Source organism: Tiliqua scincoides, chromosome 1 (genome assembly GCF_035046505.1).
Source record: "Tiliqua scincoides isolate rTilSci1 chromosome 1, rTilSci1.hap2, whole genome shotgun sequence".
Lineage (NCBI taxonomy): Eukaryota > Metazoa > Chordata > Lepidosauria > Squamata > Scincidae > Tiliqua > Tiliqua scincoides.
In genome coordinates, this window is record NC_089821.1 from 222923155 (window position 1) to 222932549 (window position 9395).

The window sequence follows — 9395 nt, forward strand, 5'->3', positions numbered from 1 at the left end:
CGGAGGAGGGTGTTTACAAAAGGTCGAAGCAATTGAGGATTGAAAAATTTCTACCATCTCCTTCTGCTGGTACGCATATCCCTTTGAAGGCCTCCGTGTATTACTAATGATAGTCCTGTGGTGTCGGGTAGCCCTCCTCCCCGGAAAATCAAACGGTCTCTGCCTATATATAAGAGGAAGAAAATAAGAACAAACCCTTTGGCTAGAAACAAAAAATGCTTACAATTACAAATGGTACAACTCACCCAACAACTAAGTGAGGCTTGTTTGATATCCAGTCACACCCTCTTGTATATTCTTGGTCGTTTGAATTCGACTGAAACATCAATTGGCTCTCTAACCCAGACTTTGGCTGTCTCTAACAAAAGATCTCACAGGGTTGGAAATGAAGAAATACCAGGAGTAACGTGTTTAACCCCCTCTTCAGAAGCTGAGGACAATAAAGTGAAGTTGATTTTACAGCAAAACTGTGTTTTGCTTTCTGTTCCTGTATCAGACTCTGCTTGGTGGAGGAGTAAGCGGCTGATAATTAGAGCTATATTATATAGGGCAGGAGGTCTGGTCTAGAGGGTAGAGCCTCCATTTGCCTGAAGATTAACATCCACAAGGTCGCCAGTTCGAGGCCACCGGCACCGCGCCACCTTGAAGCAGCTGGCAAGCTGCAGCTGAGCTGTTCCATCTGCTCGGAGCGTGGGAGGATGGAGGCCAGAATGTTAAACCAGATCGGAGTGTAACAGCTTGAATGTGGTGGTTCTTGAAAGAGAGAACCTTCTTTCAATTTGTAAAAATCCCTGCGTGGATTTAATAAGCCTGCCTGTGTAAACCGCCTTGAATAAAGTCTTGAATAAAGACCAAGAAAGGCGGTATATAAATACTGTATATTATATTATTATATTATAATATCTCAACTGCTAAAGGTATTTATTCATCCCTCTGAATTAACAAGCCGTTATTTTTTGCCTTCTTGTCGTGGATATAAGAGACTGTCTCTAACTTTTAAAACTAGAAGGATTCCAGGGCTACTTTTACGAGCTGCTGAGAGCCTGAAGGATAGATTTCAAATTTTAGTACATAGAATTTTTCAAAACTTGCACATTCGGCCCCTCTGTATAAATAAGGGAAGGCAGACTGTTAACGTAAGGTCTAGGACTAATGATTATTATTCTCCGGCTGATTCTCAATCTCCACCAGTTGAGAAATCGGCTGGGCAATCTTTGGGTGAGGAGGACTCAGTTTATTTACAGGCCAGATTAACAAACCTACTCAAAAAATTTTCCTCTAGTCAGGCAGTTCCTGGGATGGAGTTGGAATTGGGAAGTGAAATGGATCTTGATTCAGCTTCCCTCCCCAAGAGCCCTGTGGTGTCTGATGCTGCTGTTCATCCTGTTCTTATGGATATGGAGTTAGAGCTGGGTGAGTCCAACCCACAGTCCAACAGTATTTTTACTCATCCCCTATTGCTAAGGACGGAGTTTTGTAGGTCACCAGTGCAACACATTCCAGAAATCTTTTTTGTTACAGACTCTCATTCTGATGAATTAACTGTGTTCCCAACAACTCATAAGCAAATTACATCATGTAGTCCATCAGTCAACTTGGCCTCTCCCAAACCAGGTGGAACCTTGTTTTCTGCTGCGATGAAAGAGGTAACACAAAAGGTGTTGCTGAAGTCAACTTCCAATAGGAATCCTGTCAAAATGATGCTGCAAGTTGATCGGGAATCTTCATCACAGCCTATTCTATCTCCATCTAATCCCTTGGTAGAGGCAGAGTTTGACCTGCAATGACTCACTGTTTTATCCTGGAATATTGCAGGTTGGCAGAATAAGACTTATGATCAGGATTTTTTGAAATTTCTTTCATCTTTTCACCTTCTTTGTCTGCAGGAGACCTGGACGCTTAATGCTGTTCCCATGTTGTTGCAAGGGTACAGCTCCTTTTTGCTTCCTGCCCTTAAGTCGCATGTAAAAGGAAGAACAAGAGGAGGTCTAGCTATTATGGTTTCTGTCAAATTGGATGTGGTGGCAGAAGTTATTTATTGGTCCAAAAACAACTGTATTTTATCTGTTTTGTTGATAGGTAACTGGGGCTCTGAGTTAAATGCATTGGTTTGCCTTAATGTATATTGTCCACCTAATAATATTGGGAGTGTTACCTCCTTCTGGGAAGAACTGGAGGAGGTTATATATTATTGTGAATCGCAATACCCGAATGCCGCTATAATTTTATGTGGTGATTTTAATTCCAGAGTAGGTTCGGGTATTAGTAGAAAGTATTTTGATCATAATGAAGCTTTTTTATCTGATCACTCCTCCTTAGATAGGGTGGCTAATTCACAAGGTAGAAGGTTAGTTGAGTTAATGTCATCTTTTCAGTTAACATGCCTTCATGGCAGTTTTCTGGATAATTCTAAGGGTTATTTCACTTTCTTAAAAAACAGTAGGGCAGCAAGTGTCATTGATTATATTTTTTGTTCCACCAGATTATTATCTTTTAAGCTGAACTATGACATCTTAGATTGTCCTGATAGTGATCATTTACCAGTGTGTCTCTCTATATCTACAGTAATCCCTCAGCTGCCTTCTATTTCTACTGATTGGGCTGAGAGGACTATTGTTGTGGGGAAATGATTGAAATGGTCCCCCACTATTGATTTATCAATCAGGGAATTATTAAACAGTCCTAATTTTGTGGCTTTGCATAGAGACATAGTTAAAGGAGATATGGATCCTATTGAAGGCCTTAACTATTTTATCTCAAAGTTAAGGCCTTTATTAGTTAAGAAGTCACGGGAACCTGGTTCTGCCCATTACCAGAGTAGCTGGTTTGATAAGGAATGTAGATTGGCCAAAAAACATCTGACTCAATTGATTAGGAAGTTAAGACAAACTCGGCTAGCCTCAGACTTAGATGCTTTGACCCAATTTCGTTCAACATATAAGGAACTTCTGAAGCAAAAAAAGAGTGCATACATGTCAGCTCAGTGGAAGGAATTGGGGAAGGCTGCCATGGAAAAGAACGAAAAAAAGTTTTGGTCTTTAATTTCACCTCCCAACCCGGGTCTTAGCTGTAAAATGAATGACTGTATTGCTGCCGGTACATGGTGTTCCTATTTTAGTAATATATTTGACAGTGATGCCAATGCCAGGCAAAATAATGTTAGCAATAGTCAGTCACTTTTGGCATTAACACCGGAATGGCCCCCAGTCACGGAACAGGAAGTTGGTGAACTTATAGATGCTTTAGCAACAGGAAAAGCACCTGGTGAGGACATGATTCCTCCTGAGGTGTATAAGACCAACATTGAATGGTGGGCCCCTTTCCTTGCCAAATTGTTTACTTACATTAATGCCACAGGATTTTTCCCGGAAGGCTGGAGACATAGTATTATTTTTCCAGTTTATAAAAAAGGGGATAATTCCAACCCCCAGAATTATCGCCCAATCAGTCTACTGGATATTAGTTCTAAGATTTACTGTCGTTATCTCCTTCTGAAGTTGGTTAAGTGGGTTGAGGAAAATGATATTTTGCATCAAGAACAAGCTGGGTTCAGGAAAGGCCATAGTACAGTGGACCAAATCTTTGTCCTTCATCATTTAATCTGTAAATATACAAGTAGGCCATTTAAATGGCTCTTTGCAGCATTTATAGATTTTTCTTCTGCATTTGATACAGTCCCTAGGGATCGTCTATGGGATAAGCTTGCTGGGACTAATATTGATAGGAGGTTGCTGCTTTTAATGCAATAATTATATACCAATACCACCTTGAGGGTAAGGATAAGTGCAGATGGTAGACTGACGGAGGAAATTTGTTCTACCAAAGGTGTTAGAGAAGGGTGTTTGTTGGCCCCACTTCTTTTCAATCTTTATATCAACAACATTGTAAATGTTCTAACTCATGCAGATCATTTCCCCCCCTCAATTGGAAATCATAAGATTGCAACCCTCATTTATGCAGACAACATTGTTTTATTATCTTTGAATAGGAAAGGGCTTAAGAGAATCCTAAATAAGCTGCAAGATTTCAGTGATTCGGAGCAATTGAAGGTGAATTACGCCAAATCCAAAATAGTGGTTTTTGGCAAGCATTCTCCAAAATGTAGTTGGACTTTGGGTGATCGCAAGATTGAACAAGTTCCTGCCTTTAAATATTTGGGTGTATTCTTCAACGAAAGAAACAGCTGGAAATTCCAACTTCAGAATGTTAAAACATTAGCACAAAAATCAAGTTATGCCTTATTAAAATTTTTCCATTCTAGAGGAGGCAACTTGGTAATTCCAGCTTTAAAGGTTTTCTCGGGAAGAGTAATTTCCCAAATGTTATATGGTATAGAGATCTGGGGTATTAAACAGAACAACATATATTTTCCCAAAGTTGCTCAAAATAAATTTTTGAGGCACATTTTAGCTGTTCCACCATCTACTCCAGCAGCTTTTCTTAGAATGGAGACAGGTATGGTATCTATTAAGGCCAGGGCTGCCGTGGCTATAATTTCTTATTACAAGAGAGTCCTGGACATGTCGGAAAATTGTCTTCCTAAACTCTGTTTGGCTGAGCAGTGGAGAAGAGGAGGCTGGGCCACTCAGGTGCAAATGCTCCTAAAATCTAAAGCCCTTTCTACTGACAAGGATAGCAACTGTTACCCTGCACATGCCCAATCTCGTCTGATCTTGGAAGCTAAGCAGGGTCAGGCCTGGTTAGTACTTGGATGGGAGACCGCCTGGGAATACCAGGTGCTGTAGGCTTATACCATAGTCTTTCGAGACTGAAGGTTGCCAACCATTTCTACTGACATTTTTGTCTTTTCTGAAATAAAACAAATGCTAAGGGAATGGATGTTTAAACTGGATAATGATCAGGATTTAGATATAGTAAGATCTTCAAATTTCTCCCAGTTGTACTGTTTCTTGAAACCAAGTCACTCAAGAGTGCAATATAAATTATTCACTTACCTTTGCCTCCTTGAGAAAGGCGTTCACTGAACTGCGTTTTCAAACCATGCCAACTGCAGTTCTAGATGGCAGATATATGTCCATTCCCATGCATTTGAGGCTTTGTATTTGCGGAGCAGGACAGATTGAAGATATTGTACATTACCTGCTTCATTGTCAGCTTTATCAAAATCCTAGGATAAGATTTTTGGAGCCTATTTTGGCTACCCTTCAAGGGGAGAACACACTTACGAAATTGTATTGGTTACTTTCCGATTATGACCCATCGGTCACCTATAGCGTGGCGCTGTTTGCCAAAGCTGCCAGAACTATTCGTGCCAACTACCTGGGGGAAATAGCGGTAGATTGTAAAGGAGATTCCTTAATATGATGGGTGTAGGTGCCTTTTGTGCTTGATTTTGACCTCATTTTATCATTGTTTGTATCTTTGATGTATTTTTGGATTTACATGTTTTATCTTATTGTGATGGCTATTAGCTTTACAATAAACAATCTTTGACTTTGGCTAGGGGAATGCGCAACACTCCGTTGGTGGCCATTTTGCATACACTGCCCCAAAAGACAGTGCACCGCAGCCTTGCTGCCACACACCACTGCACCCACAGGAGCCAGCAAGCCACCTGTAAGCAGAATGGGATGGGGTGGGTGGATCGAATGTGGGGATTGGGGCCTGAGAGGGACATGTTGTGGGCGGGCATCAGCAGAACTTTCCCCACCGATATCCTGACCTTCATTTAGCCCTTGACATGCTCCCCCTCAGTCTGCTTGGACTGGCACCAGCAAAATAGCTGGCACAGATCCGAGTAGACCCATTTGAAACTGTGTAGGTGAGGAGTGGGGTAAGTAAAAAAATGTTTACTGGTGGTGCCACTGTACTTTGTGGGCATCATTTATTTAGGATTGGGCCCTAAATAGGTCTTTCAGTGGAGTCAGTTCAAAAATCAATCTGCAAATTATAGAGGTATTTGTTTCTGGTGAGTAAGATAGCATTATAGCCTAAGGGTGCAATCCTAAACAGCACTTATGCTGGCATAGGTGCCCCGGGAGGGTTGCAAATGTGCTGTAAAGCACATTTGCGCCTCCATGGGAGGAAGCTGCATCAGCGCATCTAGATGCGCCAACGCACGGAGGCCAGTAGAAGCTTCTGTGGTGACTTCCTCACTGCCGCTTGTACCAGCGCACCCATGCCAACATAAGCGGTGAAGGTAGGTGTGGGGGGCATGGAGGAGGTGGGAGGGGGCATTTCTGGGAGGGTGGAGGGCAGGCGATGGGTGAACCAGGGTGCGGGCACGTGGGGAACCAGGGGTGGGGCTGGGACCCGGGATCCAGAGGTGGCGCAGGTCCGAGGAGACCCATTGGGGTGAGCAGCCCTTACCCAGGGGTAAGGGGAAGAGCTTCCCCTTGCCTCTGGCTGAGCCGCTGCAGCCAACGAACCTGCGTTGGATGCAGCGTAAGCCCCCTGGCTTGCCTGCTCCATAGCAGGTTTGGATTGCACCCTTAGTCTTACTGAACACAATGGGCTTACTTCCAAGTAAAATAACATTTTCAAACAGCTCTAGGTGTTCAGTATCCTGGTCTGTTGAACAAGTGATGCACATAAATGTGTGAATTGCCCTTAAGATTTCTCCCAGGACTTGGTTTGCTTTTGCATTGCTTACTAAGGCTTGCCAGCAACTCCTCTCTCCTGCAAGCCATCCTTTGCAGATATCACAATGCACCTATTTTTATCCTCCCCCTTTCTCTTCCCTGCTTTTTTAATCTCCTTCTGCTCCTGGCTTCACATCTCCCCTTAGCTGTATGCTGGCAATTTATAGCATTTCCTTCACAGAAGCCGGAGGTATCCCAAAATGTGCTTTGCCTAAAGACCTGTGCCAGCTGTGAAATGCTGAAATAAAAGGGTGTGTTTATTTGTACAGAAGGAAAATAAAATTCTTCAATGTATTTCTGAGCACATCCTAGCTGAGCACTGTCACCATCTTCCCATCTGTTTTGCAGGTCTTTATGAAATAAGCGGTTTGACAGATCGCCATATATTAACAATAATTATCATCTCAACCATGCCAGGGATTTGACAGTCAATTCACTCCAGCATTATCCCAGCAATTTTCTTTTCTTTGCCAGAAAAGGTAAAAGGTCAAATACGTGAAAGGTCACTTGTATGGACATGAATGATTGTGCTGTTCCTCTTAATCAGTTTCCAAGATGTTGCCATTCATTTTAGAACTATAGACAATAGCTATATTATTCTAATGAAGACAATAGAAAAACTGTATTGGATTTCTGTCTAAAAGCATTTTCTTGGGTTAATAAAACTTAAAATTATAAAAAGTCATCACAAACAAATTCCACTCTGCCTAGAAAGTAAATAAATATTTTATTCATAGCCCAAATAAATTGGATTGGATCTTAAGCCATTTCTGCCCAATGTTGCATATATGCAACAAGGACCAAATGCGTACACCTGAGGGCCAGGCAAAATGAGTTAAGGGCATCTTCCAGGAAATGCAATCACTATACCCAATGATCATAGATAAGATCACATCATTCCAACATGACATTAATGGTTGTATAGAAAAATGGATTTTAAGTTTCTCCATCCTAGGCAGAATTGCCACAAAACAGATGTAATCCACTGGTGCCTGAGTCTTTCTTGCCCCCAGGGAAAGTGGGGTAGAAACAAAGAGAGGGTTGGTGGTCCAGCAACTGGTATCCCCAGCCAGGCCTCAGAGTTTAGCAATGGGGAGGGGTTGCCTCACTCTCCCCTCTTCCTCTTTTCTGGGGCTAGTTCAGCCTCAGGGGAGCAGACAGAGAAACTATCCAGTAGCCTGCCCAGAGACTCTCATCACTGGCCCTGCATGCTTTATGATTCCATGGGTCCTTCCTGAGCTGTCTTTCACCCATCCATCCCACTTTCCGCTGTGGTTAAAGGGCCAACGTTGCACCAGAGTGGGGAGGCCCTCATCCTGAGAGCAGCAGCCAGCCCAGTGCTTGATGGTCCAGTAGATGGTCGGCAGACCATATGTACAGCCAAGCATTGGCGCTATCATGCTGGTGGCCCCCTGGGTTGTAATGGGGAAGCTGGAGTCTCCAAGACATTGGGCAAGCCCAGAAGTGGTCAATGGAATAGAAATCTATTGACTTAAATAAATACTTGTCATTTGTTTTTGTTATAGTGCTGTTGACATGCATGGCCCTTTTCATAGAGGGTAAGGTCCCTGCTCTGAAGAGCTTACAATCAAGATATTGACACAAAGAAGACAGCAGAGGGAGGGAATGGGATAGAGAGGAGGAGGAAATAGGGGGCATATATGTGATCGTTTCAATTATACCTATTGGCAGCCCAATCATAACTAACTCCCTGCGTGGCTATGCAGCAGCACCAGTGTGGCACTTACTGTATCCCATGGGGAGTTTTGGCCTCCAGAGGCATCCTTGGGGTAAGGGAACATTAGCAGAATACACACTGCATGTTCCATTTGGTGGCCCTGCATACTATGGGCTGCTGGGGTTTAAGATGTGGTACCAGGGATTTCATGGAAAAGGAGAATTTTTTAAGATGGGAAGAGATAGTATTGGAGACAAATACTGCCAGCCTACCTTACAGGATTGTTGTAAAAATGAACGAGTTTGCTTTGAGGAGCAAGTATAGAAAAGTACAAAGTTGCGAGAATGGAAGGACTTCTAAGGAAAGAACCAAAGCGAAAAGACTCCTGCAATTATAGCAGCACACCTCATTAGTGCCGCAGAGTCACCTTTGCTGCTACTCTGCACTGTTCTCAGTAGCCACTTCTGTGCAACAGCAAATCTGGCACCAGAAGAGGAATTCATTGGTAGCTGCCCATTTTAACAAGGTGCCACCGAAGCAGCTTGTCAGAAGGACAGCCAACTGCCTCCTTTGCCTTTGTTCAGGGATAATACTGTACATACTGAGCAGCGGTTTCATCGAAACCAACAGACTTGCTTGCCAAGCAAGGTGTTCCGTGTTGCAAGAAAAGGTGGGAAATTGAGTCCTTCAAAATTCACAGTTGCTTGTAGCCATAGAAAAATTTGAATGAATGCAGAGCTAAGTGAGCCTTTTGTGAAATTCTTTGCAGTAGGTAGCAGAAATGGAATACTGGAGGATGAAATGCAGGACTTAAAAGCGGAAGTGCTGTACTCCTGAGGTGTAATGACACTGCATAATGAGATCCTTTCCCACACACAAATAGTGGAGAAGCCAATTACAGGAAATCGGCTCCAGCTGATCCATTGGAAAGACCTTTGGACTGGAAATGGCAGTGGCCAACCAGCACATAAGCATCATGAAGATCTCGGGTGTGTGGAAGCTGAGAAGTGTGCATTGAGGTTTGGAACTAAGCTAGTTAGGAGTTTGGATTGCAGGACTCAAATGAGGAAAGGCCTTACTGAACCTTGCACATAGCCCTGTCACCCACCATGTGG

At 43.0% G+C, this 9395-nt stretch overlaps 1 pseudogene; it reads left to right on the forward strand.

Moving 5' to 3' along the window:
- Positions 1–4631: 4631 nt before the first annotated feature.
- On the forward strand, positions 4632–4748 carry LOC136638034 (5S ribosomal RNA; annotated as a pseudogene).
- Positions 4749–9395: the final 4647 nt, after the last annotated feature.